We start from the raw sequence: 26,733 nt of genomic DNA, 5'->3' as shown, positions 1-26,733 counted from the left end.
TTAATGATTGACATGTCAACAACCACTTGGATGGACATGTCAACATCCAACTTGGCATTCCATATGCCACATTAGTTGCTAAGTCACCAGCCACATGAGCAAGACCATATAGTCATAATAACATGTGTCACATTCATATAGTATAGGATTGTCTAGTCACCTACCAGATCACCCCAAGTGGATTTTTCACTGACATCAGCATTTACAAGGTTAAATTTGATGGTTGTCTAACTCTCAAAAGTAGTCTTTTGATTGAGTGAAATGGGGGGGGTGCTATGTTCTTGTGTGTCTCTTGTGTTTTCTTTTCATCTCTGCATCATGGGTTTAGCTAAATGTCCTCTTCTAACTTCACATAATTATTCTACATGGAAATATATTGTATGGAGTAGATTAATTGAAAAAGGTTACAGTCTTTATTTTGATGGTACAATTACCAAACCTATTGATGCTAAAGAACTCATTGATTGGAAACAACAAGACCAATAGGCTTTAGGAGCTATCATGAATTGTGTACATAGAGATCTCTTCTTTCACATTGCCAGTTATTTAGAATCTAAACCAGCTTGGGATTAACTTGAATCATTGTATTTGGATGAGGAAAAGGGATTTTAGATTGAGGACAATCTACATCTCTTGGATCCAAAAAACTTTGACACAATTCAAGATTACATCAACAAATCCAATGAGTATAGGGCACTACTTAAAGATTGTGGAAATCCCATGAAGGATGACAAGTTGATTCATCACATCCTAGAGAGGCTACCTTCGGAGTATGCTTCCTTTGTTTTTTAGTTTCAATACTCATAGGTTAACCATGGAAACTACTTACCAGAAGCCTACATTTGATGCTTTTGCAAAGATGTTGATTGTTGAACAATCTCACCTAATGGATTTAGGACTTCTCATGACATCAAAGACCAAAGCATTGGTGGCTAGTGATGAGAACCAATCAAGTCAAGGAGGGAAAAGCAACAACAAAAAGAAGTAGTGGAAGTAGAAATCACAATCTAAGACACAACGATCCTCCTTAGAGCAAGGCAATTCTTCTCCCAACAAGAAGGGAAGTAATGAAAAGAAGGAAAAACTTTTTTGTGCATATTGCAAAAAGCCAAATCATGATGAGCATCATTACAAGACTAAAAGAATCGATGAGTTGGAAAACCTACTCAAGAAGAACAAAATTCAAGTGCCAGTTAATTCCAAGGATTCAAATCCAATCTCTTCAAAGGGAAAAGGGCAAGCACTTATGGAAAATTCAAGTTCTTCTTCAGAATAGATGCTGGACTTAGGTGCCTTCTATCATATGGGCTCTTTAAAGGGAGACTTCTCTTCATTAAAACAATCACAGGTACTACACATCTTCATGGGAGATGATACCAAAATAGAAGTTAAAGGGAAAAGACATGTGGAAATGGACAATGGGGAATTCAAAGATGTTCTCTACATTCCAAACCTTAGCTCCAATCTCCTCTTAGTTTACCAAATCACTCACCTCAAAGATGGTCACAAAGTTTAGTTCCTTCCAGATTCAGTGATGGTGCATAGTCTTAGAGATGGTTTAGTGGTTGTAGTGGGGAAAGTCAATGATGAAAAGATTTTTTATTCCTTCTCCCATTTGGGCCTAAGCCTTCTTCTCAAGCCTTGTTGACTCACTCTAATTCACAAATCAACCTATGGCTTGAGCAGTTTGGTCATCTTGCCTACCACCATCTTTAGCAACTTTTCTCAAAATGCATGGTCAAAGGTCTACCTAACATCAACTTTTCTAAGGGCGGGTGTTCATCATGTTCACTAGATATGTATCTTGAAGAGAAGTATGATAAAGGGAAATCTTCAAGAGCTCCAATTGTTCTGCAGTTGGTTCACATGATTTTAGTAGGTCCTTTTCTAGTGACTTCAGTTAGCCAAGGCCGCTACATCCTTACTTTTGTTGATGACTTTTCATGATTCACATGGGTCTACTTCATTCATCATAAGCATGAAGTGGTTGGTAAGCTTCAAGACTTCAAGAGTAATGTTGAACACAAATCAAGGAAATCCATCAAGATACTATGGATGGACAATGAGAACATAAGACTTAAGGACTTTTGCAAACTTGAGGGGATTGATATTCAGAATCAACCAACATTCAGTCCACATAAGATAGATGTTGCAGCTATAAGGATTAGGACTCTCAAATCCATGGCAAGTTGCATGATTAAAGCCAAGTCTCTTAATCCACACTTGAAGTTAAAGCCATTAATAGTGCCACTCACACACTTAACAGGTCTCCTCATAATGCCCTAGATATGAAGACTCCTTTTGAGGCATGGTGTAGTAGAGAACCAACTGTGGATCACTTCAAAGTCTTTGGTTCTCCAACATGGGCAAACCTATCTTCAAGGGGATGCAAGGCACCAACACCTAAGCCTTGTATTCTCATAGGATATGAAGACAATGTGAAGGCTTATAGACTTATGGATCTAGAGACTCACGAGATCTTGGTGGAGAAGGATGTACAATTTGAGAAAAGTTCACCCAACTTATTCTTGAATCCTCTCCGCTAGTGACACTAGTGATAGTGCTTCAATAGATTCAGACATGTAGGGTTCTATCGATAGTTGCAATGAGAGGTCAGGACATCAGTATAGTCCACGTGCATACACTACCATAGTGAAAGGTCTAGCACAGTAGGGTACACTTTGTCTTTCAGCTCCAGCTTCAGTAGATGACTACATGGCAGACATTGTAGGTTTGTTTGTGGAGTCACACATTGTAGACTTGGGAGATAGCCTTGATGATTTGCATCTTCTCTTTGATGAAGATGATACTTCTATAGTTTTTGTGAGGGTTCACTATGACCCTCATATCCATTCTCTACATGATCAATCTTTACAGGTCAGTGTGATTGTGGATCCTTATGAACAGTAGTTGTCAGAGGTCTCTTTATCAGTTGAGGAGATAGATGGTTCATTGGAATAGGTTCAACAAACATCCTTGCCAAATCTACATTTGTTCATTTCAACATAGTTGGAAGGGGCAAAAATTAGTATTAGCATAGTGATACTTGAGTAGGTTTGAGGACTAGCATACATCTTCAAGATTGTACCTTTTCCATTATTTCTTCCAATGGGAAGGAACATCATCCAGAATTCATGGACCAGCTTCTTCTTTGGAGTAGTCATCATTGGTCAACATTTTTCATTAGGGTGAGGGGACTACCTTGTCTCTCTTCTTCTTCTTTCTTATGGGGGGGAATTTTTCTTCTTACAAGGTCTTGTTCTTCTCATTTTTTTACTTTTGTATGTACTGGATGTATGTTGTAATGGGGGGTCTTGATTACTCCATCCATTCATGCATCCTATTTTCATCTCTCTTTTTGGGGGAGGGTTTCTCCCATGAGGTTTTCCCTCTTTCTCCACTTTATGAGAGATTTCATTTCATTATGTACATGGGTACTATTGTGAGGTTCTCACATCATCGCCCCAAAAATTTGGGGACCTTTTTTTTTTAATCACCTTGGAAAATTTTTGAGTTGCCCAATTTTTTTTTATTTGATTAAGTCTTGGACACCTTCAGGGCCAGTGGGGAGAGGGTTAGATTTATTTTCACCCAATTTCAACTTGATTTTCTAGAACAACCAATTTCATCCTTAAGTCAGACAAAATTTCAAAGAGCAACACTTGGTAGGATAAAATTGTAAATTTTGTACATAGATGATTTTTTTGAAATTTTGGATGTAATTGCATAACCCTGGATAATTTTCAAAAAAAAGAAATTTTGTTACATTTGAGTTTTTTTGGAAAATCTTGAATTTCTTTGGTGAGAAAAAAATTTATTTTGTGAAGATGAAATCAAATTGCAAAATTGACTTTAGACTCTAGAAATGATTTTATTTTTATTGAATTGCAAAAAATTGCCTTGAAAATTTTTAAGTCTTTAATGAAATTAGTGATTTAATATTGAAAAAATGGCTTTTGGCTAGCCATAATCTGATTTTTATAACATATTAATTGCTAAATCATCATTAAATGGAAACATTTAGCATCTCCAAGGCATTATTTACTTTCTTTTTGCAATTTTGGTCTAATTGATAATTTAAAAAAGTAAATTTCATCTTGGAAAAGTTAATTTTGGGCTAAGCATTTAATTGAGGGCCAGTTTTGTATTCTAATTAATTTATTTTTTGCTCCCAGGGTCCCATTCAGCCAGCTAGGAAGGAGAGGCAAGTGGGGTATAAGAGGAAGCTCTTCCCCCTTATTGCTTCATTCCTCACTCCTTCTCTTTGGTGCTTGGGTGATTTTTGGCCAAAAGCAGATTTTCTCTTCTTTGAGTGATTTCCCTAAGGCAAATTGGCATCTTATTTGGATGATTTTTTAAGCTAGGGAAGATTGGCATTATTGTTGGTAAATTTCTTCATGATAGAGATCTCTATGTTTGGTGATTTTCCATGATTGAGGGCAGATCTGCACCATTGGCGATTCTCCATGATTAAAGAAAAATTTCCCATCATAGGCAATTTTCTCTAATGTAGATCATACTTCCTATTCTTGGTAATTTTTTTTGGTAGATTAATTGTTATTCAAGTCTAATTTTTTATTTGCTAGAGGGATGCAATTTTTTTTCCTCATGCCCTAGCTGATTTTGGAGGTCTGATTTTATATCTTCTAAGGGCTATTATTTTTGTGCTAATTTGGGCAATTTTATTTGGAGGAAGAAACAAATGATAAAGTCTGATTTTGGGCAAATGGTGGACAATTCCAAGAGCACTAAATTCTAATTTTTTTAGCTGAGGCCTCGAGATTTGCAAGGGATTTGAAATTCTCAAATCTAATCCTAAATTCCAAAAGAAGACCTAACCATTGGTAAAGGTAACTTCAAATCATTTAGAGTTGAAAGGGGTCCTTAAGCTAATTTCTTTCTTTTGTTCTTGTCTAGATATTGTTTCCCAAATCATTTAGAGTTGAAAAGGGTCCTTAAGCTAATTTCTCTCTTTTGTTCTTGTCTAAATATTTTTTATCTTGGTTCTTCTTGCATTCATCATCCCACCATAGGTTGATGTTTGGAGATTGATAAGTGTAGAATCCATGATAGGACATTTGAAGAGGTAGAAAAATGCTAGACCACCCTAGATATTGGAGAGAGAGAGAGATATAAGTGTAGTCCATCCTAAGGCAAAGGCAAGGCAAAAATAAGTGGTAGTCCCACCCCTAGATTAAAGATTGAAGATTGATAAGTGTAGTGATAGGGCATTTGGCAAGGTAGAAATAAGTGTAGAACCCATTGATATAAAGAAGGTTGGAAATCAATAAGGGTAGTCCATATCACTTAGAACAAAGGGGCAGCAATAAGTGTTTAGGATGGTAGATGTTAGTGCAAGCAAGAACCCTAAGGGAACAAACACTAAGAAAGAAAAAGAGGATATGATGCCCAAAATAACTTTCTTCTCAAAAATGAGGCAAATGACTGATACCAATGTCGGAAAAGTAAATATGCTATAGATAAAGGAGAGACTAAAGGAAGGAGAACCCCCCTTGGAAAAGAAGATATACAAGAGTGGAATTGTACATGCAACAACTTTTCCTCCCACATTCCCCTGTATAGAATTGGTTGTGGAATGTGGATCTAGGTTTGATCTGATCAATAAATCCATCATATTTAATGAAGGGAAGAGAGTGTTGGCCAATATTGGTGGAAAAGTGATCAAAGAAGCATCTAACATCCCCCAGTTTAAGAACATGATAATGGTGATGATGGATCAGGTAGCCAAATTATTTCAGGATAACTAGGAGGCTTATTTCACACATCTAAAGTAGGATTGGAAACATGAGGGAAATAAAGGCATAACCAGGTAATTAAAGCTTACAGTGGTGGACTTCAAATTAGAATATGGTGATCTCATTATGCTTCTTAGCCGGATAATGGGCCTAGCTCAAGGTATGCAATTCAAAAATTGGATGTACTTCTTTATTGATGAAACTGAAAAAGGAAAAAAAAGATTTGATTAGGCTAGGATCATAAGCAAGAACCTAGAGTTGCAACTTAGAACTATACAAAAAGAAAATAAATTCTACATGGGATCCTATCTATTTAACCTAATTGCTAGATTGTATAAGAGTCTAGGACTTAAGGCCTTAGGAGAAGTTGGCAGTGGACCGGGGCAATATTTGGTGCATGAATGCTATCCATAGCTTCATTTGCACAATGACAAGGACTATAAGATGTTTTGTGATGTCTTCACAATGAAGATAGTAAGGGTATTACAAGGGACACCTACTAAGAGATTCTCATAGGAAGTAGAAGTGAAGATAAAGAAATATGGGAGTTGATTCATTCAATTTCCACAATTTACCTAGATTAGAGTAGCAAGAAGTATAGTTTTTCCCAAGAGGCTTCCAAAATACCCACCTAACAAGGTAATTTTGATGAAATTGGTTAGACAACTTGAGCAATATGATAGAATAATGAGAAATAATGGTAAAACAGGAATTACCTTCTCATTCAGAATTGGCAATGATAATTGCCCCAATTAGGTCACCTTTGCAGCTGCAAAAAAGGAATCAAAATGATATCATCTAGGATGGTATAGAGCAAGGCAAGGATTCTATCCTTATGGTCTTATCAAGTTATCTCATGGAAATGTATTTAAACTTGTTCCCACTAAAGAATACTTTTGGGCCAATGCCAAGGATGACTTTCATGTGAGAAAGTTAGCTTTGTCAAGATTGTTGGTGAACATGATGAGAGATCAAATGGAGAGGCCTTGAGGATGATGGAAATGTGTTAAGAGAAGATTATACTATAGTAGAAGGAATGAAGTTGAATCCAGTAGAGTAGGATGATCATTAAGATCCTTCTTTTGAGGTAGTTACAAGAATAGTATATTTTCACACTAAGTCATGGTATAATGAAAGGTTAAAGAAGGTAAAAAGTCAAAGGATTCCCCTTACTTATGAGAAGATGAAGCCAAAAGAAGGTCCAATAGAATCATTTAGATAGAAGGGTGAAGGAAGTAGCTAGCAACAGGAAATAGTTAGAAGCAAGAAAAGGGCTTTGGAGGTTGAGAAGAGAAAAGAAAATCTAGAACCTCCAGCTAAGAGACAACATGCAGCACCATCAAGGGTAAGCATAAGTAAAGCTAGAAGCCAAGAGGTCAATTCAGGTCATAAAGGGGATGCAGTAGAGCTGAGCTCTGATTTAGAATCAAGTGGTTATAGTGAGAGCATTGAGTACTCTCCTCTCTCAAAAATCCTACAAGGAGATGACCTGGTAGCTACTAGTGAAGAAGGAGATGGGCAGATTGACATTGAGGCAATAAGTTAGGCACCTGAGGTCATTGGTGATACTTTGTTAGTCAAACTAAATATGAATTTGTGAGATGCACCACACCACTATGTTAAGGAAAATGCTTATGCCAAGAGGCAAGGTAGTAATTTCCCAAACAACTAAAGACATCTAAGGATTAATAGAAAAGAGTGATAGCAAGAACCAAAAAAAAATGGAAAAAATGGTGGCAAAGGTAACTAGGAGCAACAATGATGGTCACCGAAAGGTTTAGATCGCTATACCAATAGTCAACAAGGTAGTGGATGAGATTATAGACTAGGAATATGAGATAATGAAACACAACTTGGGAAGAAACACATATGATATGGAATGTGAAGAGATCCAGGAGGGTATAGCTTCAATCAGAGAAAGGTTGAGGAAGGAAAATGAAAGGATCATAAAGTTGGAGGCTGAGAACAAATATTGGAGAGATTGCCAACCTATCCAACAGTTGCACTAGGCAGCCCTTCCTCAATATAGTAGGAGCAACCTAGAAGAGATATCAGCTCAACTACATTAAGTTAGGTATTGAATCAATGATGCAATCCAAGATGGGTGAAATTTCTTGCCTTCCTTCATCTTGAAATTCTGGTCATTGGTGACTATTAGAAACAAGTTCAAAATATTTGAAGAGGAGTGGAAGGATTTCCTTCTAGTCAAGGATTTGGCTATTCCTAGGCTATAGGTGTTCATTAGGCTTCTAGAGGTATATTTGGAGAGGGCCAAGTTGGTTGATGAGAGAGGATTGATTATGGTTAAATCTTGGTTTGTCACCTTGAATAACAGATTGAGAACACTCAAAGAGATAAAAAATGTAGTTGCATAGCACAACCCAAGCATTGACACTTCCATTTCAACCATGATGGGTGACAGTGGGGTGGCACTTGATTTTGAAGACATCAGAGAAGAATACATTGATGAGACAAGACTTGGATAAAATTAGAGGAGTTAGGAAAGGTTTCTATCAAGAAGAAATGTTTGGGCACCCTTTCCTCCCTTAATTCCTTTATCAAATTTTCACAAGAGTATGAGAAGGACCATGAGAAGACACTACAAGCAGCATGTAGCATGATGAAATTGACTGAGCTCAAAACAAAGCATACACCCTATCCTCCCATGGAAGAAGTCAACAAAAGGCTAGCTAAGTTCATTGCCTTAGCTAAAAGAATGAAAAAAAAAGGAAGAGTTATATTAGAATATCATTTGGTGTAATCCCAAGTGGCAATTTCTCTTTCTTCTAGGATAAGACAAGTCTAATTCTGATTGGCCACCATTTTGGTGTCTTCTCATTGGTTGCTAGTTTTCCAATTTTTTCATTGGTCCATTGATGAGGTGGCATCTTCTCATTACCCAATGGGATGACAACCCTAATTAGGGTTTCTAGGATTCAATCTAGATCATTGATTTTGTCTCTTTATCTCTATCGTGAGTTGTACATTTTGGCCTCTATTTAAGGCAATTTGCCCTTATTTGTAAAGGTCAGAGAAAATTTTTGCGAAGATAATGACAAACTTTGTTATTTCTTTCTCATTGTTGTGACTTGCATGTTGATTAAGAGCCTTTTGTATTATTTCATGGTTTCTACTTCCAAATAGTTAGAGTAAAATTTCCTTTCAAGTTGTTACAGTTGGTTGCATTTCAAGTTGTTAAGAAAGAGTAAAGTAGATGGATAGTTGCATGATAGCATTAGTAGATGTTTGATAAGGATCAATACTAGGCCACTAGCATCCTAGTGGCTGGTTGGGAAACATTGTGTGGTAAAACAATTTATTTTTCCTTTGAAACATTGCATCTATGCAGGTGGAGCTACTAGTTAACTTTCATCAGATTTGATCCTAGTCCATTTTCTAGTCTTCCATTCATAGGAGTAGGAGTAGAATAGCAAGTACTTTAGGAGATAAAATTTTGCAGAGGAAAGTTAGAAAGGCATAAGTCATAAGAACCATTGACCCTTCATCACCATTAGTTTCCCCACCAACATCATCTAGCATTCACACCGAATTACCATCTCCATCATCCCACCAAAGTCCAAGTCATCCTCAACAATTAGCTCAAGGCCACCTACATGATTACCATCAAATCACATCGATATACTAAGTGAGTAGCCATAGGTGTAAGGAACATTGGATTTATTCTCATTTCCCATGAGCATTAACTTTTCAAGAGAGAAATTGTGTGTTTTATACTCCGTATAAGATGTTCAATTGCTAATATGTTATATGGTATAAAAACTGACATCAATAGATACATAACATGGCCTAGTAGTTGGGACCCATCTTGCATTTCATCCTAATTTTCATAAGCTTAAGGGAATTCCCCTAAATTGTATTTAATAGGGGTTGTTGGTGTAAATACCTATTTATTATTTACACTTACTTAAGTTTACTTAGGTTAATGCAATATTTTATTATTTTATATTGTGAGACACTTAGGTGTTTGCACACCTTTTTGAGTTTTCATGTTGACAACATAGAAGTACACAACTCTATTTTAGCACATGGTGTCTACAACACTAATTTGTACACATTTTATTCAAGAATTGAGGTCTACTCCCAGTAGTAATATGATCCTTGAAGGGCTACTCAATAGACTCACTGCTTTTGAACTTTCAAATTTTGATAATTTCAAATCTAAGAATGTTAAATCTACTTTCAAAACTAAGATGACACTAAAAGTTCCTAAAGATAAGAAAAAGAAAATGGTCAACCCTATTGCTAGTGATAGCAATACAGATGATGAAGACCTAGAAGAACTAGAAGCACTAGTGACTAGGAAATTTCAAAAAGGAAAAGGAATATACAAAGGTAAGTTACCCATCATATGCTTTAATTGTGATGAGGTTGGTTGTATTGTAGAAAGATGTCCTAAGAAGTCGAACAAAAAGAATGAAGACAAATTCAGAGGTAGGAAATATGACAGTAATGAAGGCTACAAGGACATGGGAAAGAAGGATTGTTACATTGTTGAAAAAGTGTCCAATGATGAATATAAGGATCATGATGATGAAGTTTTCTATGTTTTTATGAAGGATAATTCTAATGAAGATGAGGCAACTAGATTGGTATCTTATGTGAACAAAAGTGACCGATGGATCATTAATAGTGGATGTTCACATCACATGACTAGAGATAAAAGTAAGTTCATGACCCTTGAGTATTACAATGCAAATAGTGTTAGATTTGGTAATGATGCACCCTATCTGATAAAAGGAAAATGATCAATAAGATTGATAGATAAGATCTTGTGTGACAATGCTTAATATGTGGAAGGACTTAACTATAATCTGTTGAGTGTGTCACAATTGAATTTTTTTGTTGCAAAGTTGAATTTGATAATATAAAGGATAAGATCTATAACACTAATGGAAAACTAACTAGAATTGGACACTAGACAAGAAGTAATCTACTTTGTTTTGACATGAATGATGCTACTTGTATTGTTATAAAATTTGATGATGTGTGGTGATGACATAAAAGGTTATGTCATATAAATTTTGACAATTCAGTCAGTCTTAGTAACATGAAAAGAGTTAGACATTTTCCAATACTAAATAAACCTGATAATGTGATTTCACAAAAGTGTTAGTTAGGTAATATGATAAAGTCTAGTTTAAAAAGTAAGGCTCATACTAATTTATGTGGACCAATTGAGTTGCAAAGCTACAAATGTGACAAGTACATTATCCTATTTGTTGATTATTACTCTAGAATGATGACAATAATGTTTTAAAAGAAAAATATGATGCATTTCAAATGTTTAAGTGGTATCTAGCAAGAGTTGAAAAAGAAACTAGTAAAATATTGAAATGCCTAAGTTCTGATAGAGGTGAAGAGTTTACATCAAATGAGTTTGAAAACTTGTGTAATGATAGAGAAATTAAGAGACAAATTTTTGTGCCTAGGACCCCTCCACAAAATGGGTTTGTTGAAGTGAGGGACAAATCTTTAATGGATTGTGCTAGAACACTGATGATGGAGAAGAATGTTGCTTTGAAATAATGGAGAGAAGTTGTCATTATAGCTATATGTATCTTGAACTAAGTATAAATCAAGAAAGGTACAAATTACATACCTTTTGAATTATGGTATCGATATGCACCCAATGACAAATATTTTAAGGTATTTGGAACCAACTGTTACATTCTTAAGGACTACAAAAATGGTAAACCTGATGCTAGAGTGAAGAAGGTATATTCCTAGGTTATTCCACAAGCAATAAAGCTTATATTGCTTAAACACTAACACTAAAAAAAGTTGTGGAAAGTGCAAATGTAAAGTTTGTTGAATATAGAGAAGTTCATGAAGATGAACCAAATATGGAACCTAAAAATTATAGAACCTTTATGTAATACTATGAATTCGTGTTTGCTGAAGTTGATGATATTGCAAACCAAGTTGCTAAGAAACAAGAATAATTGACTATTGAGTTACAATCAGGGGTTGATTTGCAATTAGAATTTGAGGTACATTTTGATACTAAGATTAGTTTACATGAAAGGAATGTAGAGTTACCTGATAGAAAAGTTCATAGTGAATCTAAATTTGAACTTCATGAAAGAACCCTTATAGAAAGGAGAACTGAGCTAAGGTTGTCAAAGTATGTTATAAGGCATCACCCTACTAGACAAATAATTGGAGATAAAGAAGATAGAAAAATGATAATGAATAAATGTTACATGTTTATTAAGCATGCATGAGGCCAAGTCAGTGAAGGATGCATTAGAAAATGAAGATTCCAATCAAGTCATGAAAGAAGAAATTGATCAGATTGAGAAGAACAAAACTTGGACATTAGTACCAAGACTAGAGAATAAGAATGTTATTAGAACGAAGTGGGTGTAGAGAAACAAATTGGATCAGAATGGTGAATTTATAAGGAATAATGCAAGATTGAAGGGAATTGAGTATGAAAAGACATTTTCCCTACTTGCAAGATTGGTAAGAGTAAGGACTCTCCTTTCTTACTCTTATTACAAAGGATTTAAAGTTTATCAAATGGATGTCAAGTTCACATTTCTGAATGTTATAATAGAAAAGGAGTTTTACATAGAAGAACCTGAAGGATTTTTTTATCCAAACAATAAGAACATGGTGTGTAGATTATACAAAGAATTATATGGTTTGAAGGAAGCTCCTAGAGAATGGTGTGACAGATTACATAACTATCTTGTTAAGATTGGTTTTGAGAAAATTGATGACAACAATATGTACTTGAAGATAAAAGGAGGTAAATGAAACTTACTAGCTGAAATATTTGTTGATGATATCATATTTGGAGGAAAAAATGCATCATGTTAGACATTTGAAAATGAAAAGATGTAAGGGTTTGAGATGTCTATGTTTGGAGAAATTAAATTCTTTGTTGGATTTCAAGTGTAATAGATGAAATATGGTATTTACATCACTCATTATAAGTATCTGAAGGAAATCTTGAAAACTTTTGGTATGGAGGATTCAAAACTAGTTAGTACTCCTATGGTGACATGAGACAAACTATCCAAAATGGATGATTCTATTGAAGTAAATCAAACATTATGTTGGTCTCAGATTGGTTTTGAAAATTGAGTGTCAACACACTTAAGAAAATTCTAAGGTTGATTCCAAGTAGAATATGTAGACACCTAAAAATCCTTTAGAAAATAAAGTATTTTTATTTTCTGAAAAAATTCTGATGACATCATCATTTATTAATTAATTAATTATTTAATTAATTAATTAATTTTTATGCCATTAAATCCTTTTATCTTAATTAAAAATATTTAATTAAGGAATCCCTCCCAAAAATGTTTAAATCTTATTTAAACATTATTTCCTTATTTATTAATTATTTAATTAATAAATTGACCAAAAATCCTAAAATAAATAAAAAAATTATTTTTTGCCCAAAACTTGGCCAATTTCCTTATGACCAATAACCTCTTCCAAAATCTTCTAATCCTTCTTTAATTTCGATTAAAGGCTAATCTCATCATTTCCTACCCCTGACCCCAACTCAAAATATTTAATTAAGATTAAATATTAATCCTCATGTTTATTAAAAAAGTTTTAATAAATATCTCCTCAACCCAAACCCTTGAAATAAATAAAATTTTATTTATTTCCTAAAAATCTAATTTATCCTCACCCTAAGAAGTTCTAGACTCTTCTAGAAAGTCTTCATCCTCATCCTAGGAAATTCTAGACTATTCTAGAAAGTCTTTATCCTCATCCAAAATCTAGACTCTTCTAGAAGATGTCTTTAAACCTAATCCTAATCCCCTCCTAACCTTGTCACATTCCCTAAACATGGGTTAAGACTTACTAACCCAAGCCAAAGTTAACAAATATCTCTTCCTTCACCCACCCTCATTAAATGCCATCCACTTGCCTATCCCTAAGCTAATCCTAAACCATCCTAATCCATCCTCTAATCATTTGCACAAGCCTAAGCAAGCTTAAAACCTTCCTAATCAGGTCCAAGTCGAATTTTCTCTCATCACCCTCAAAATATCTCAACCATAAAACTTTATGAAGTCCACTAGGTCATAAATGACTCTTACAAGCCCTTTTATTGCTCTTACAAGTCATTATGAGGGTCTTTATGAAGATTTTATCTCTTGAGCCTCCTTTGTTGACTCATCCTTGCCCTTTCCTCCATCCTCTCACCATGTGACATGTGTCACTCCCTGATTGGTTGTAAGGAAGCACAATCCATGTGCTCTCCTCTCATGCAATCTGAGCCCTCCATAAGCTTTTTCCCATCCTTGCATCCTAGCCCTTGATCCCTCAAGCCCTTTGCCTATTTAAGGAATCCTCTCTCAAGCCATTTCAACACAATCCATGAAGTAAAGTTATAATGCTATTTTGAGAGCCAAATCCATACTAAAGCCATCTATCCACACCAAAAATCCACAATCATCCATTGAAGCCTTTGGAGGCATATTGAGCATACATCCTATCTATTTAGACAAAGCTACTCAACAAGAGAGCTTCTTATTGAGAGAGCCCATTAATGGCTCATATTCTCAATTAAGAGCTCATCTTAGTCTATCTTGAAGTTTATGAATTTTTTTTTAGTTTGTAGAAGCTTTATTTAAATTTGGTTTCTATTAGCATACTAACATTTCTCATATACATTTTGGCACGCCCGGTGGGACCCCGCATGGGTCATCTTCATTAGCTTTTTTAGTCAAGTTTTGTATGTTATTTGCTGATTTTGGCTAATTTTTCTTGTTTTTGTGATTGGTAGGATTGTATAAATTTGTTTTGTAGGTCCACATGAGCATGAAGAAGACAAAGGAACTCATAGTATATCTCATAGTGTTTGCAGATTTTTCAAGCTTATAGGTGGACAAAGCACTTGGAATTCTTCTTCCTCTTCTTGTCTATATTCTTCTTATTTCATCTACTTTTTCTTCTTCTTCTTGTGGGAGATCTTGGCCCTTTTTTTTTTAAGGAAGCAAAATCATACACACTTCTTTTTAGTGCTTAAAATGAACCCCCAAATCATACTTAAATCCATTGAAAAATTACAAATTTGCAAAAAAGAAAAAATCTTTTAACAAGTGAAACTAAACCAATCTAATCATTTGCATCCTTGCAACATCAAGGTTTTAGATGCATTCATGCAAAATTAGGAACACTTCATTTTTGAGAATTTAAAAAGAACTTCAAGTTTTCATTTCAAAAGGTTCAAAATCAACACTAAGTGCACACTAAAGTTCCTTTAAAAAATCTCATGAAAATTAAGAGTCCTAAATGGTTGCCAAAAATTGTCCTAAAAGCTTTGTTATTTGTTCCAAACAAATGTCTTATTTCAAAATCTTGAATGTTTCTTAGGTTTTTCATGCATCAAAACAATCTAGGAATATCATTTTTGGGCTTAAAACATGCAAACTAGAACACAAAATCTTGAATGAAAACCAAAGTCCAAAGAGTCATTTTCACTTTTGAGTCCAAAACAATCTTTAATGATCTAAGGTTAAAACAAAGAACTTCAAAGTTCTTAAAACGACACACAAAATCTCAATCTTGAAAGCTCAAAGGAAAAAACTTGAATGTTTAATCACTTGTCTTTGAATGCATGTTGCTAAAATCACTCTTGAGTGCCATGGATTAAAATCAAAGTTTGTTTTATGAATGCATGATTAAAATAAAAAATCCAATCTTGAATGCCAAGGATCAATTAACCATTGCAATATCAAACACTTCATTTGGGCACTAAAATTGAACAACTATTGACGTGGAGGGCCTCCGGGCGCGCGCTTGGCAATCAAGTTTCACACATCTTTGTTTTGGGCTTAAAATAAACTCACACTCAATCTTGAATGCCTAAACAATCAATGAACATTGCATGGTTTGGACGCAGTTTCAATGACGCTCGCATTTCTTATGTTGACGATCTCTCGACTTTCATTATGCTGACGATGCTGTCAAATTGGAATGAACATTGTATGCCATAATCACAAGTGTCTTCAATCATAGCTTAAAAAATCTAAATCATCAATTGGAATAAACGCATGTCTTTTAAAGCCCAAGATCATGTATGTGGTCTTGTTTTATGCTTTTTAGGAGGCCTGCTTGGGGATTTTATCACCCCTTGGGACGACCTCAACTCCAGCATTCCGGCGGAGTATAAAGATCGGGAGGTGAATCCAAAGACACCTCTCTTGGAATCAAGATTTTGTCACTCAAGCTAAGCCTCAAGGAACTTTATACCCTTGAGAAGTGAAAGAGGAGAAGTGGGTTACTGCTCCTCTCGGCTGTGTGACATCTTTTTGGTTTCATCTACGGATTTGGGCCTCACGTACCTTGCATATATCGAGGACTCCCTAGCTATAACAAATTTCATCCTTGTAGAAAGCTTCCTAGGATGTTGGTGTGTTTGACGTGCTTGCTGAAAACTTTTGTCTGCTTGTTTGTTCATAGCTTTTGAATGAATGTTTGCCAATTTTTGTCGAAATCCCAAAAAAGCAGAAATCTCCCAACTCAAGGCTTACTTAGCGTAGTCACTGCCTTATCAAAAAATCATCCAAGCTCCCCCGTTGCAACTGAATCTATCTAGTTCCTTGCTTTAAAACAATCCCAAATCCAAAGTCCATCCAAATCATCCCCCCAGCCAGCTAGCAACCCAATCCAAAATCACCCAAGCCTTTAAAGAGTTGTTGTCACTTTGCTAGATTTTTCTATCCAATCAATCCTACCAATCAACCAATCTCACCAAGGTTATCCCTTTGACAGAGCATTGTCTAGGGTAATCCAGCTTTGTCACTTGTATCCCTCATCACCTTGAGCTAAAGGTTGGGATCCACAAGTGGTCAATCTCGTGTCATGCCATAGGATCACTAGTCTATTCTTAGGTTGACACAATCTCCACCAATCCAGCGCATAGGAAAGCAAAACTCTCACTTTTTGAAAGCATGCCCTTGAAGTCTTCCATCCATAGGAAAGCCAAAAATCTCTAGCCAATCCTCCTTAGGTCTATCATGCAACTTTGACTCTCCCTAGGAAATCTTTCATCAGCCAATCCAAAATCTATGCTTAACCCAAATCCAACCATGAGCTTCCGTGTTCATCCATACGCAAGACCCCATCCCCATCAAACTCATCATCAAAGCATGAAGTACCAATCCTATCATGATGTGTTTGGTCGCATTGTCCTTGCTCCCACCACCTCCTATTCCAATGATGATGAAAATCTTGTTGACTATGACGGGTATATTGAAAGCCTTAGAAACATTCCCCCAAGCATCCCCCAAAATCCAAGAGTTATTCCAAACTATCTAGTCATGCCATCTGATGTTCCAGCTTCCCCTCCATCACCCCATCAACCAAGCTTCCAATCTTCCACCCCCATCACACTAGCTATTCCTATCAATCCACCTCCACCTTTGACACACGAGTCTCCAAGGAATCTCCTAGAGGAAATACAAGAAAAGTCACCTCCAACAGTCGATAAGCCATGTCATCTAATCCAACCATGTGAAGTAGTCAGTGATGAAGCTTCCCCATCTATAATATCACCTCCATCTCCCATAGCTATCATCCCCATACCATCCATCAAATTTCTTAAAATCCTTCCACTTCCCGCAAGCGTCAAAATCCCACCACCTATCAAATCCCTCCAAATCCTATCCACATCGCCTCCAAGAATTTCCCAAATCTCTCATAATGACCCTTATGCATCCATCTTCTACTCACCCATCTCCACTACTGAATCTCCCATCTATCCATCTGCTGCCTTTGAAGAATCCATCCCTTCACCTCCTATCGCACCATCTACTCCAAACCAATCCTATCAAGATCTTGCCCAAAAGCATGTTGACATCCCCCAAAGCATAATTGAAGATATCATTGTACCATGTCTTCCATCCATAGTGCAGTCACCATCTCCTCCATCTCCAAAACCTCGAGCCATATCTCCTCCAGTACAAGATATCTTGTCATCCCACCAACTACATCAAGATCCTATCCTTCCATCTCCCCCGCTCCATGCTTCCATCTTACCACCTATCCAAGCTATTCCACCATCTATAATCTACCCTCTTGGTTCACTTACATTCATCCACGGTGGCCCTCTCTCAGCAGAAGAATTAAGAATAGTATCTCCCCATTGCAATACACCTAATAAATCACTTCTACCATTTTTTGCAAGCAAAAAGTTTCCTCAGCTTGTTCAAATGCTCAATCAATGGCATTATCAAGGTCAAGGTTTAGGACCACAAGAGCAAGGAATCAGAGAACCTATTATTGCACAAAAAAATCTAGGATTTCATGGTCTTGGATATGTATCCAAAGGCTCACCATCTAAAGGTGTTGGTACACCACACCCCCAAACCAAGCCTATCTCCAAGCCCACCATGCCAGCCTCCCGTCACTCCTTCAAGAAATCTTATGTCATCCCCCCTCCACCATCTTTGCAACCCAAAACAACCTACCATATCCCTCCTTCATCCGCTAAATCCATTTTGGGTCCCTATGTCCCAAAATCTACCATCCTCCATCCTCCTATCAGCCATCATAAAAATCCTATTCCATTCATTTCTATGCAAGATCAACAAAGGCACATATCAGGGCACATCATCCATCATCATCCCCCTAAATGCTCTTTCATATCCTCTCCATCTCACAAAGCTTCTCCTAACCATCTTCCCAAAGCTTACCACAGCAATGTGAATGCCAACTTCAAAATCCATAAAGCTAAAAATCCACATCCTAGGCAATCATATGTCTATTCTAAAAGACATACTCAAAAAAGGAAAAATCCAATCAAAGAATGCAAAACAATGCAAAAGCCTATGAAAAGAAAATCCAAAACCATGTGGATCCCCAAGAAAAAAGTTGAAACCCAATGCATAATGGCATCCACCATTGTTAATCCCCCATCTAGTGACTCATGTCCCCCATCTCCTAACTCCATCTTGGGTGCCTATATCCCCAAGCACACTTCCACAAATCCTCCATCATGCTCGCATCTACCATCTATCCCCCATATGCTCTTTTCACACCCGTCCCAACATGTGCCAATGTTGCTCTTGCAAGCATCCCCATCTCATGCTCCTTTCCAGAATTTTCATCCCTCCATCTCCTACCATCAATCCCATCTAATCCGATCTATTGCATAAATCACACATCCAGTGTACCAACAGCTAGCAACAAAATTGAACATTCCAACAGCTAGTGAAAAATCCCAAAAAAGCCAAAATAGCTGAAGAAAGCCAAAATCATTCCAGCTAAGTCCAAAGTCAAAAAGTCAAAAAAGAAAAGAAAAATAAAGCGTCCACTGGTGAAAACTTGGCAATTCAAGCGCCTTGGACAAGTACCATGATGAAAACTTGGCAAACAAGCATCATGTGTAATCTCACCATCCCCAGCTTGGCCTATCACCCTCATGCTTTTGGTCATCTCTTGACATCCAAATCCATCTTCCAATCTATCCACATATCCTCCACCCTCCATCTTCCATCTCACACCATCCACTTATCTCCTGCAGCTTCAGCCAACCATCCCAGCTATCATCCATCTCCCTAGCCCCTTCAGCTTTTTCCATCCTAGCTTCAATCCTATCACATCCATCATAAGACCTCCTTCTGCATGTTATCTTCTGATTGGGGGCACTATATTCCTTGGAGATCTTGTCTTGTCCATCCTCCCTTGTCATTGGTATCTAGCTCTAGGCTATCCTCATGCAAACCCAATGTCATCTCTTTATATCCATCATAATCCTAGCTATCTACCATCCTATCCAGCCATCTCATCCTACTCCTCTAGCTATCCTTGGTCACAAAATCTCTCATCATCATTGGATGCATCCTGCCAAATCCATATCTTTCGCTATCACCCCACCCTTAGCTTTCACATCTTGCACAACATCGGACCATCTCGCTATCCTATCATCCTAAGCTTTTTCTTGCCTGTAACTATCTTGGTCCGTTAGCTTGTACAATATCTTGATTAGCTCACTTGTAAATATCTTGGTCTGTCAGCTTTTACATCCTCTTTAGCTTAGTACCATTGTATCTATCCAACGTTCATGTCAGTTCATCCTTGATCAGCATCTTGCACCCATCGCACATCTTGGTTAGCTATTCCAATGCATCCTTTAGCTAGATTTCCTATCACCAAAGTGTTATCTTTCTTAGTTTAGCTTGCCAGACACATCACTCATCCAAATCCACTAGCTTAGGTGCTCTCTAATAGGTCCTTGCAGGATATAGCTTTCCTCATGTCTGATCTTGGTCCGTTAGTACCTTGTCCTACCCATCTCGTTGGCAAACAGTTCTCTTTTGGATTTTTACTTTCTTTTGATTTGGACTCTTCCCTGTTGGGTCTTGAAATATCTTTTCCAAGCAATCTCCTTGTTCCCTCCTCAAGGTTGCCACGATCTTCCATATCATGGTATACTGTGAATGGGGCAATCAGAGCGTAAGGTCTTGATCATGTCTTTTGCTTGTTTTCTTTTTTGCTTGTGGGTTACCCAGTGTCGTTTCCACACTGCTTCCTCTAGGATTCATGTGTGATACTGGGGCAATCCTTGCGTGTTTGTTTTTAGTCAGTTTGTCAGTCCTCTGGACAATTGGTGAAAAGGCCTTGATGTTCTTGGTAACCTTGGCAATTAACCAACAGTCCTATAGCAAATCTAGTGCTCAACTACATGGTGGTACTTCTCTTTGAAGTATCCCCCCCGCTCAAAAAGCTTCAATGGTTTTCCTTCATCTCCATTATCCCCCATGCATATCCAGCATCTGTCTCTCTTACCCTAGCTTATGCATCAGTATCTCTTTGAATCACTCCTCACCTTTAGCTTTAGGGATCCACAATCCTAGTCTTAGTGATCCACCAATCCAAATCAATCCACCAAGCCTCATCTTTCGAGATCCACAATCCTAGTCCTAGGGATCTCCGAAACCCATCTTCCGCCAATCTGACTCTTTGAAATCCTATTGCATCAGCTTTTTTAATCCCCTCATCCATCTCCCCATCCTAGATTCCTTTTATAGCACTCCGCTCCTTCATCCTCTGCAATCCCTGAGATCTTAAGCTTGCTTCATCTTGTGCCTCCGATTCTCCCTTTATCATTCTCCCGTAGTGAGAGTTTGAGCTAACCAAACCTCTTCTCTTAAGAAAATTTGAGTCTTCTTGCTCATCCCGGATTCTTGTACTTTTCAAGAAGTCGTTGAGCCTCGCTTTCTCTCTCCACCGCCTTCTTGAGGGGGCATCTCACAGTCCATTCTCTCCTCTTCTGCTCTAGCCTTGGGCATCTTATTTTCTTATCTTTGATGCCATGCCACTTGCGGCATCACATCAAAGAGGGGCAAAATGTAGACACCTAAAAATCCTTTAGAAAATAAAGTATTTTTATTTTCTGAAAAAATTCTGATGACATCATCATTTATTAATTAATTAATTATTTAATTAATTAATTAATTTTTATGCCATTAAATCCTTTTATCTTAATTAAAAATATTTAATTAAGGAATCCCTCCCAAAAATGTTTAAATCTTATTTAAACATTATTTCCTTATTTATTAATTATTTAATTAATAAATTGACCAAAAATCCTAAAATAAATAAAAAAATTATTTTTTGCCCAAAACTTGGCCAATTTCCTTATGACCAATAACCTCTTCCAAAATCTTCTAATCCTTCTTTAATTTCGATTAAAGGCTAATCTCATCATTTCCTACCCCTGACCCCAACTCAAAATATTTAATTAAGATTAAATATTAATCCTCATGTTTATTAAAAAAGTTTTAATAAATATCTCCTCAACCCAAACCCTTGAAATAAATAAAATTTTATTTATTTCCTAAAAATCTAATTTATCCTCACCCTAAGAAGTTCTAGACTCTTCTAGAAAGTCTTCATCCTCATCCTAGGAAATTCTAGACTATTCTAGAAAGTCTTTATCCTCATCCAAAATCTAGACTCTTCTAGAAGATGTCTTTAAACCTAATCCTAATCCCCTCCTAACCTTGTCACATTCCCTAAACATGGGTTAAGACTTACTAACCCAAGCCAAAGTTAACAAATATCTCTTCCTTCACCCACCCTCATTAAATGCCATCCACTTGCCTATCCCTAAGCTAATCCTAAACCATCCTAATCCATCCTCTAATCATTTGCACAAGCCTAAGCAAGCTTAAAACCTTCCTAATCAGGTCCAAGTCGAATTTTCTCTCATCACCCTCAAAATATCTCAACCATAAAACTTTATGAAGTCCACTAGGTCATAAATGACTCTTACAAGCCCTTTTATTGCTCTTACAAATCATTATGAGGGTCTTTATGAAGATTTTATCTCTTGAGCCTCCTTTGTTGACTCATCCTTGCCCTTTCCTCCATCCTCTCACCATGTGACATGTGTCACTCCCTGATTGGTTGTAAGGAAGCACAATCCATGTGCTCTCCTCTCATGCAATCTGAGCCCTCCATAAGCTTTTTCCCATCCTTGCATCCTAGCCCTTGATCCCTCAAGCCCTTTGCCTATTTAAGGAATCCTCTCTCAAGCCATTTCAACACAATCCATGAAGTAAAGTTATAATGCTATTTTGAGAGCCAAATCCATACTAAAGCCATCTATCCACACCAAAAATCCACAATCATCCATTGAAGCCTTTGGAGGCATATTGAGCATACATCCTATCTATTTAGACAAAGCTACTCAACAAGAGAGCTTCTTATTGAGAGAGCCCATTAATGGCTCATATTCTCAATTAAGAGCTCATCTTAGTCTATCTTGAAGTTTATGAATTTTTTTTTAGTTTGTAGAAGCTTTATTTAAATTTGGTTTCTATTAGCATACTAACATTTCTCATATACAGAATATAGATGCTAAGCTATAGTATGTGTCGAGCCAGAAGTTCAACAAGTGCTGAGTTATTCAAGTGCCAAGCAAGTATCAAGTGTCGAGTGACAATTGAGGCTAATTGATAATAGATGTTGAGCTAGTATATATCCTAAGAAAAGAATAGGTGTCAAGCGAGATAGAGTTACTATAGGAGTCGAGCAAGACAAAATGCTATATGTGTCAAGCATTAGTAATCAATAAGTGTTGAGTAACATAGAATTAGTATATGAGTTTGTGCCTTCACAAACTTAGATGTAAACCATTTTTGAGCTGACTTGAGATGAATCTCAAAGGATCTAAAAGATAAGATTGAATCTATTACATTTCTTATGCAACCAATTAGAAAAATGAAGAAAGCATGCAACTAATTAGGAAATATGGAAATAATTGAGTGACAAAGATGGATGAATCTCGATTGTAGATTCATACCTAACCCTAAGTCTCGAAGCCTTTATAAGGAGGTTGAAACCCCATAATTTAGTGAGAGGAAGAGAGTAAGTAGTCATGCGGGAATGCATGAAAGAATGCTAGTGAAGTTTTGAAGGAAGCAAAAGGGGTGTAAGGACTTATAGGAAGAGTAGCACTATAGAATCAAGTTGATCAGAATAGAGTATCAACACTATGAATAGAGTTATATTAGATTAGGAAGGATCAAATCAAATTGGAGAAAACAAGAATCTAGAATCAACAAATGAAGATTGTAAGTCATCAGGTCAAGACATTCTACTATACTTTCTAACCATTGTATTAGGAGAATGAAAATCATATGATAATAGGTTGGTTTAGCAACCTTATTGTAGATCCTTAATAGCATTGTAAATCCTTTAACAAGGTGATATTCCAATTTAATGTTTGTAAATCCTTTAACCAATTCACTTTTGATAAGGTGTAAAGCCTTTAACAGGGTAGGCCTTTCATAGGGAAAACCATTGATAGTGGTCAAACTTTGTAACCTTAACCAGTTACACATTATTGTAGTGATAATTTATGGGTGTCATCCCCACCACAATTCTACCTTCTTATTTTGGAGGGCTTCTGGGTGACCAAATCTTATGTTATCTATTTTCATGCATGTCTTCACTTTCATGTTTATTAGAGATGTTAGATGCATGTGATTAATTTCAGTTAAAAGGTTTTAAAGGTTAAAGTTTGTTACTTTTGATTCACCCCCATCTTAGAAGTAAAACTTCCCACTTGTAAATTCCAACAATTAGTATCAAAGCTAAGTTCTCACAAGGAGAAGCCTTACAAATTGGAGGAAAAGATCTAGAAATGGAAGTCTACAAACTTGGGAAGATCATAGAGAACCCAAAAATTGAGATACATCTCATTCTACATTCTTTGAAAGAAGCCAAGGAAGAATTGAGGAAATCCTTAAAGAGAAGAAGAGAGATTGCTATAGTTGAGAATGATACACAATACATGGAGATTGATACCGCAAAAGTGTTTTCAAATGGAGATTTCAAGGAATTTGATGCAGCAATAGCAAACATGATGGAGAATAATAGAGCTCAAGTAGAAGAGATCAAAACTCTCAAGCTTGAACAAGAATCACAAGCCATGATGCTTTGTGAAGTGACTGAATAGAAGAAAAGAGCCATTGAAGATAAGGCTATGATAGCAAAAGACAAGAGAAACCTTGACAATAAGTTGGAGGAAGAGTCAATTGAGCTTGTAAGAATTTCTAACATGTAGCTAGACACCCTAAGCTAGATGATGAATGCACATCATGAACTGAATGTCAAGGACATTGAGATCTCCACATTGAAGAATCAAAATGAATAATTGCAAAATGACCTGACAAGAGAGAAGGATATTGTAGAGAGCTTCAACAAGCCCAACGAAGCCATCAAGTAATTTGAATAGCTTATAAAATCACCAAGAGCTAGTAATGACACTTCAAGACAAGGATACACCAGCATTGAGAAAGGAGAGTCATCCAACACTGTAGAAGAAAGAAGTGAAAAGGTAAGAACACTAAACCAAATTGTCATTTTTATGGTAAAAAAGGACATACATCTAATATGTGTAGGAGTAGCAATGCCCATTAGCATGACAAACCTAAGAACATGGGTCACTATTACAAGTGCAACAAGCAAGGACATCAAGCACATGACTGCAGGACTAGAACTATTAGGACACCAAGATTTGAAGGTCACTAATACAATGGCAAGAAGTATGGACATAGATCTTTTGAGTGTAGATCAAAGCCTATGTGGACACCTAATCAACTAGCAAGGGTAAATAATTATGGACATCACTACAATTGGGACTACAAAACCAGGCATATATGTCACTACTGTTAAGAATATGAACACATCCATGAAAATTGCATAAGAACACATTTCTGTGGAAACTATAGTATATGGTTGAGCAAAACTATGTGCTTCATTTGTTTGAAGACTGGTCATATCAACAAAAATTGTCCAACAATGTCAAAGGTACCCAACTTAGAGTTCAACAAAGGAAAAGGAAAGGTAGATGTTGAACACATCAGAGGAGAAATGAATAAAGCATGGAAGAAGAAAGATGGAGACAACACATCCAATGAAGGGATCACTTCACCTAAAAGGTCAAGTGGTCACACTCCATCCAACTAAGAAAAAAAAGGTATGTGGGACTGATATTTAATGTTTTATCATACATCAATTCCAAGACAAGTAAGTACTGAAAAAGATAGATCAGCATGAATCGAGATGCAAAGTTAAAACTTCAAATTGTCACAAGTGTTGTTGAGTTGCCTTTAGATGCTGAGTAAATATCTAGTGCATGTTGAGTTGTCTACCAAAGTTAGTAGAAGCCAAGTGGTTTGATGTAGCCAAGTTGGTAGTGAATGCCAAGTGAAAGGAAAAACCAATGAAAGCTGAGTGGATAGTTGTAAACACACTAAGAATTAAATGTTATGAAATAAGGGTATATGATCATATTTTGAATCATTTTTCACCATTGTGAACAAAAGAGAAAAGATGAGAAGAGTGTTGAATGATTTCCAAGTAGAGTTTGAAGCATTTGAGCAGATTTCAATAGAGATTTGACACTGTTTCATCAATTTCAAGTCATTTATACTTGTGTCAAGCTACATAGTTTCAAAATTTCTTTGTGTTGAAACCCTAGATTGAACAAATGGCCTTCGATTCTAGGAAATCTCAAGAGAAAGAGTTGTTTGAAGTTCAGTTAGTTTCAAATAAAGTAAGCAACCTAATTTTTGACCTATCCCTAAAGTTTCCTACAAGAAAGATCTAGTTGAAACCCTATCCATAATTCCTCCTAAGGTAGTAATGGTGCAATATGTTAGGAGATGCTATAACTACAAGATAGGAGCCATTAGAGACATGAAAATTAGGGAAGCATATGATAGATTGTGTGAGAATAGAGTCTTGAAGGAAGAATATCAAATTGTTGAGAAGAGGGGCTTAACACATGCCCTAGAGTTCCCTACTATTTTAAAGACCAAATGGATCAGAATATTGTTGAGTAGGATTCATGATGGCAGTTTGTGGTTAGAAGATGGGCTAGTTAAGCTATCAAAAAGGATTGTTCATAGGGTAATGGGGTATCCAACCCTAGATCGGCCTAAAACCCTAAGGAGTGACTCCAAAGAATTTATTGAGAATAATACTAGATCCAAGTGGAACAAGAGAGGCATGACCATAGATACTATTAAGGATCCTCTTGTTGATTTTTCTATTAGAGTCATATCCCACAAGTCTTACCAATCTAGTCGACTCAATAGTGTTCCATGCATTGCAGTAGATGTTTGCTACAAACTTGTTAAAAAGGATCATACCTATGATCTAGCTGAATTGTAACTATAGCAAATCAATGAAAATATGGGAGCTATAAGAAGAACAAAGGGAGTCCAATGTAAATTTGGTGCAGTTTTGATATGTATATTCTTCTATGTATAGAATGAATTCCAATCTTTTGGAAAGGTTCGCTAGAAGATAAACAGGTCCATAGTAGCCCAAGTGAATGAATATATTAAACAAATGGGGGCAAATTTTGAGACATTAATGGCTAGATATTTTGATGATTACAAGAATTCAATGAAACAGAGACTTAGGATTCTAGTCTCACTTGTGGAGAAGCACACAAATGATA

The 26,733-nt window shown here is 36.4% G+C and overlaps 1 protein-coding gene across 1 annotated transcript in view; it reads left to right on the top strand.

Annotated features, from left to right (window-relative positions):
• LOC149546789 (SKP1-like protein 7) overlaps positions 1 to 26,733 on the top strand; it is a 185,327-nt gene that overhangs the window by 39,448 nt on the left and 119,146 nt on the right. The gene's annotated exons all lie outside the window — the stretch shown is intronic.

The sequence above is a fragment of the Cupressus sempervirens genome, chromosome 7 (genome assembly GCF_028749045.1).
Source record: "Cupressus sempervirens isolate cs-2001-9-10 chromosome 7, ASM2874904v1, whole genome shotgun sequence".
Classification (NCBI taxonomy): domain Eukaryota; kingdom Viridiplantae; phylum Streptophyta; class Pinopsida; order Cupressales; family Cupressaceae; genus Cupressus; species Cupressus sempervirens.
The sequence above is the reverse complement of the archived record's forward strand: the minus strand, read 5'-3'. Positions and strand labels throughout refer to the sequence as shown.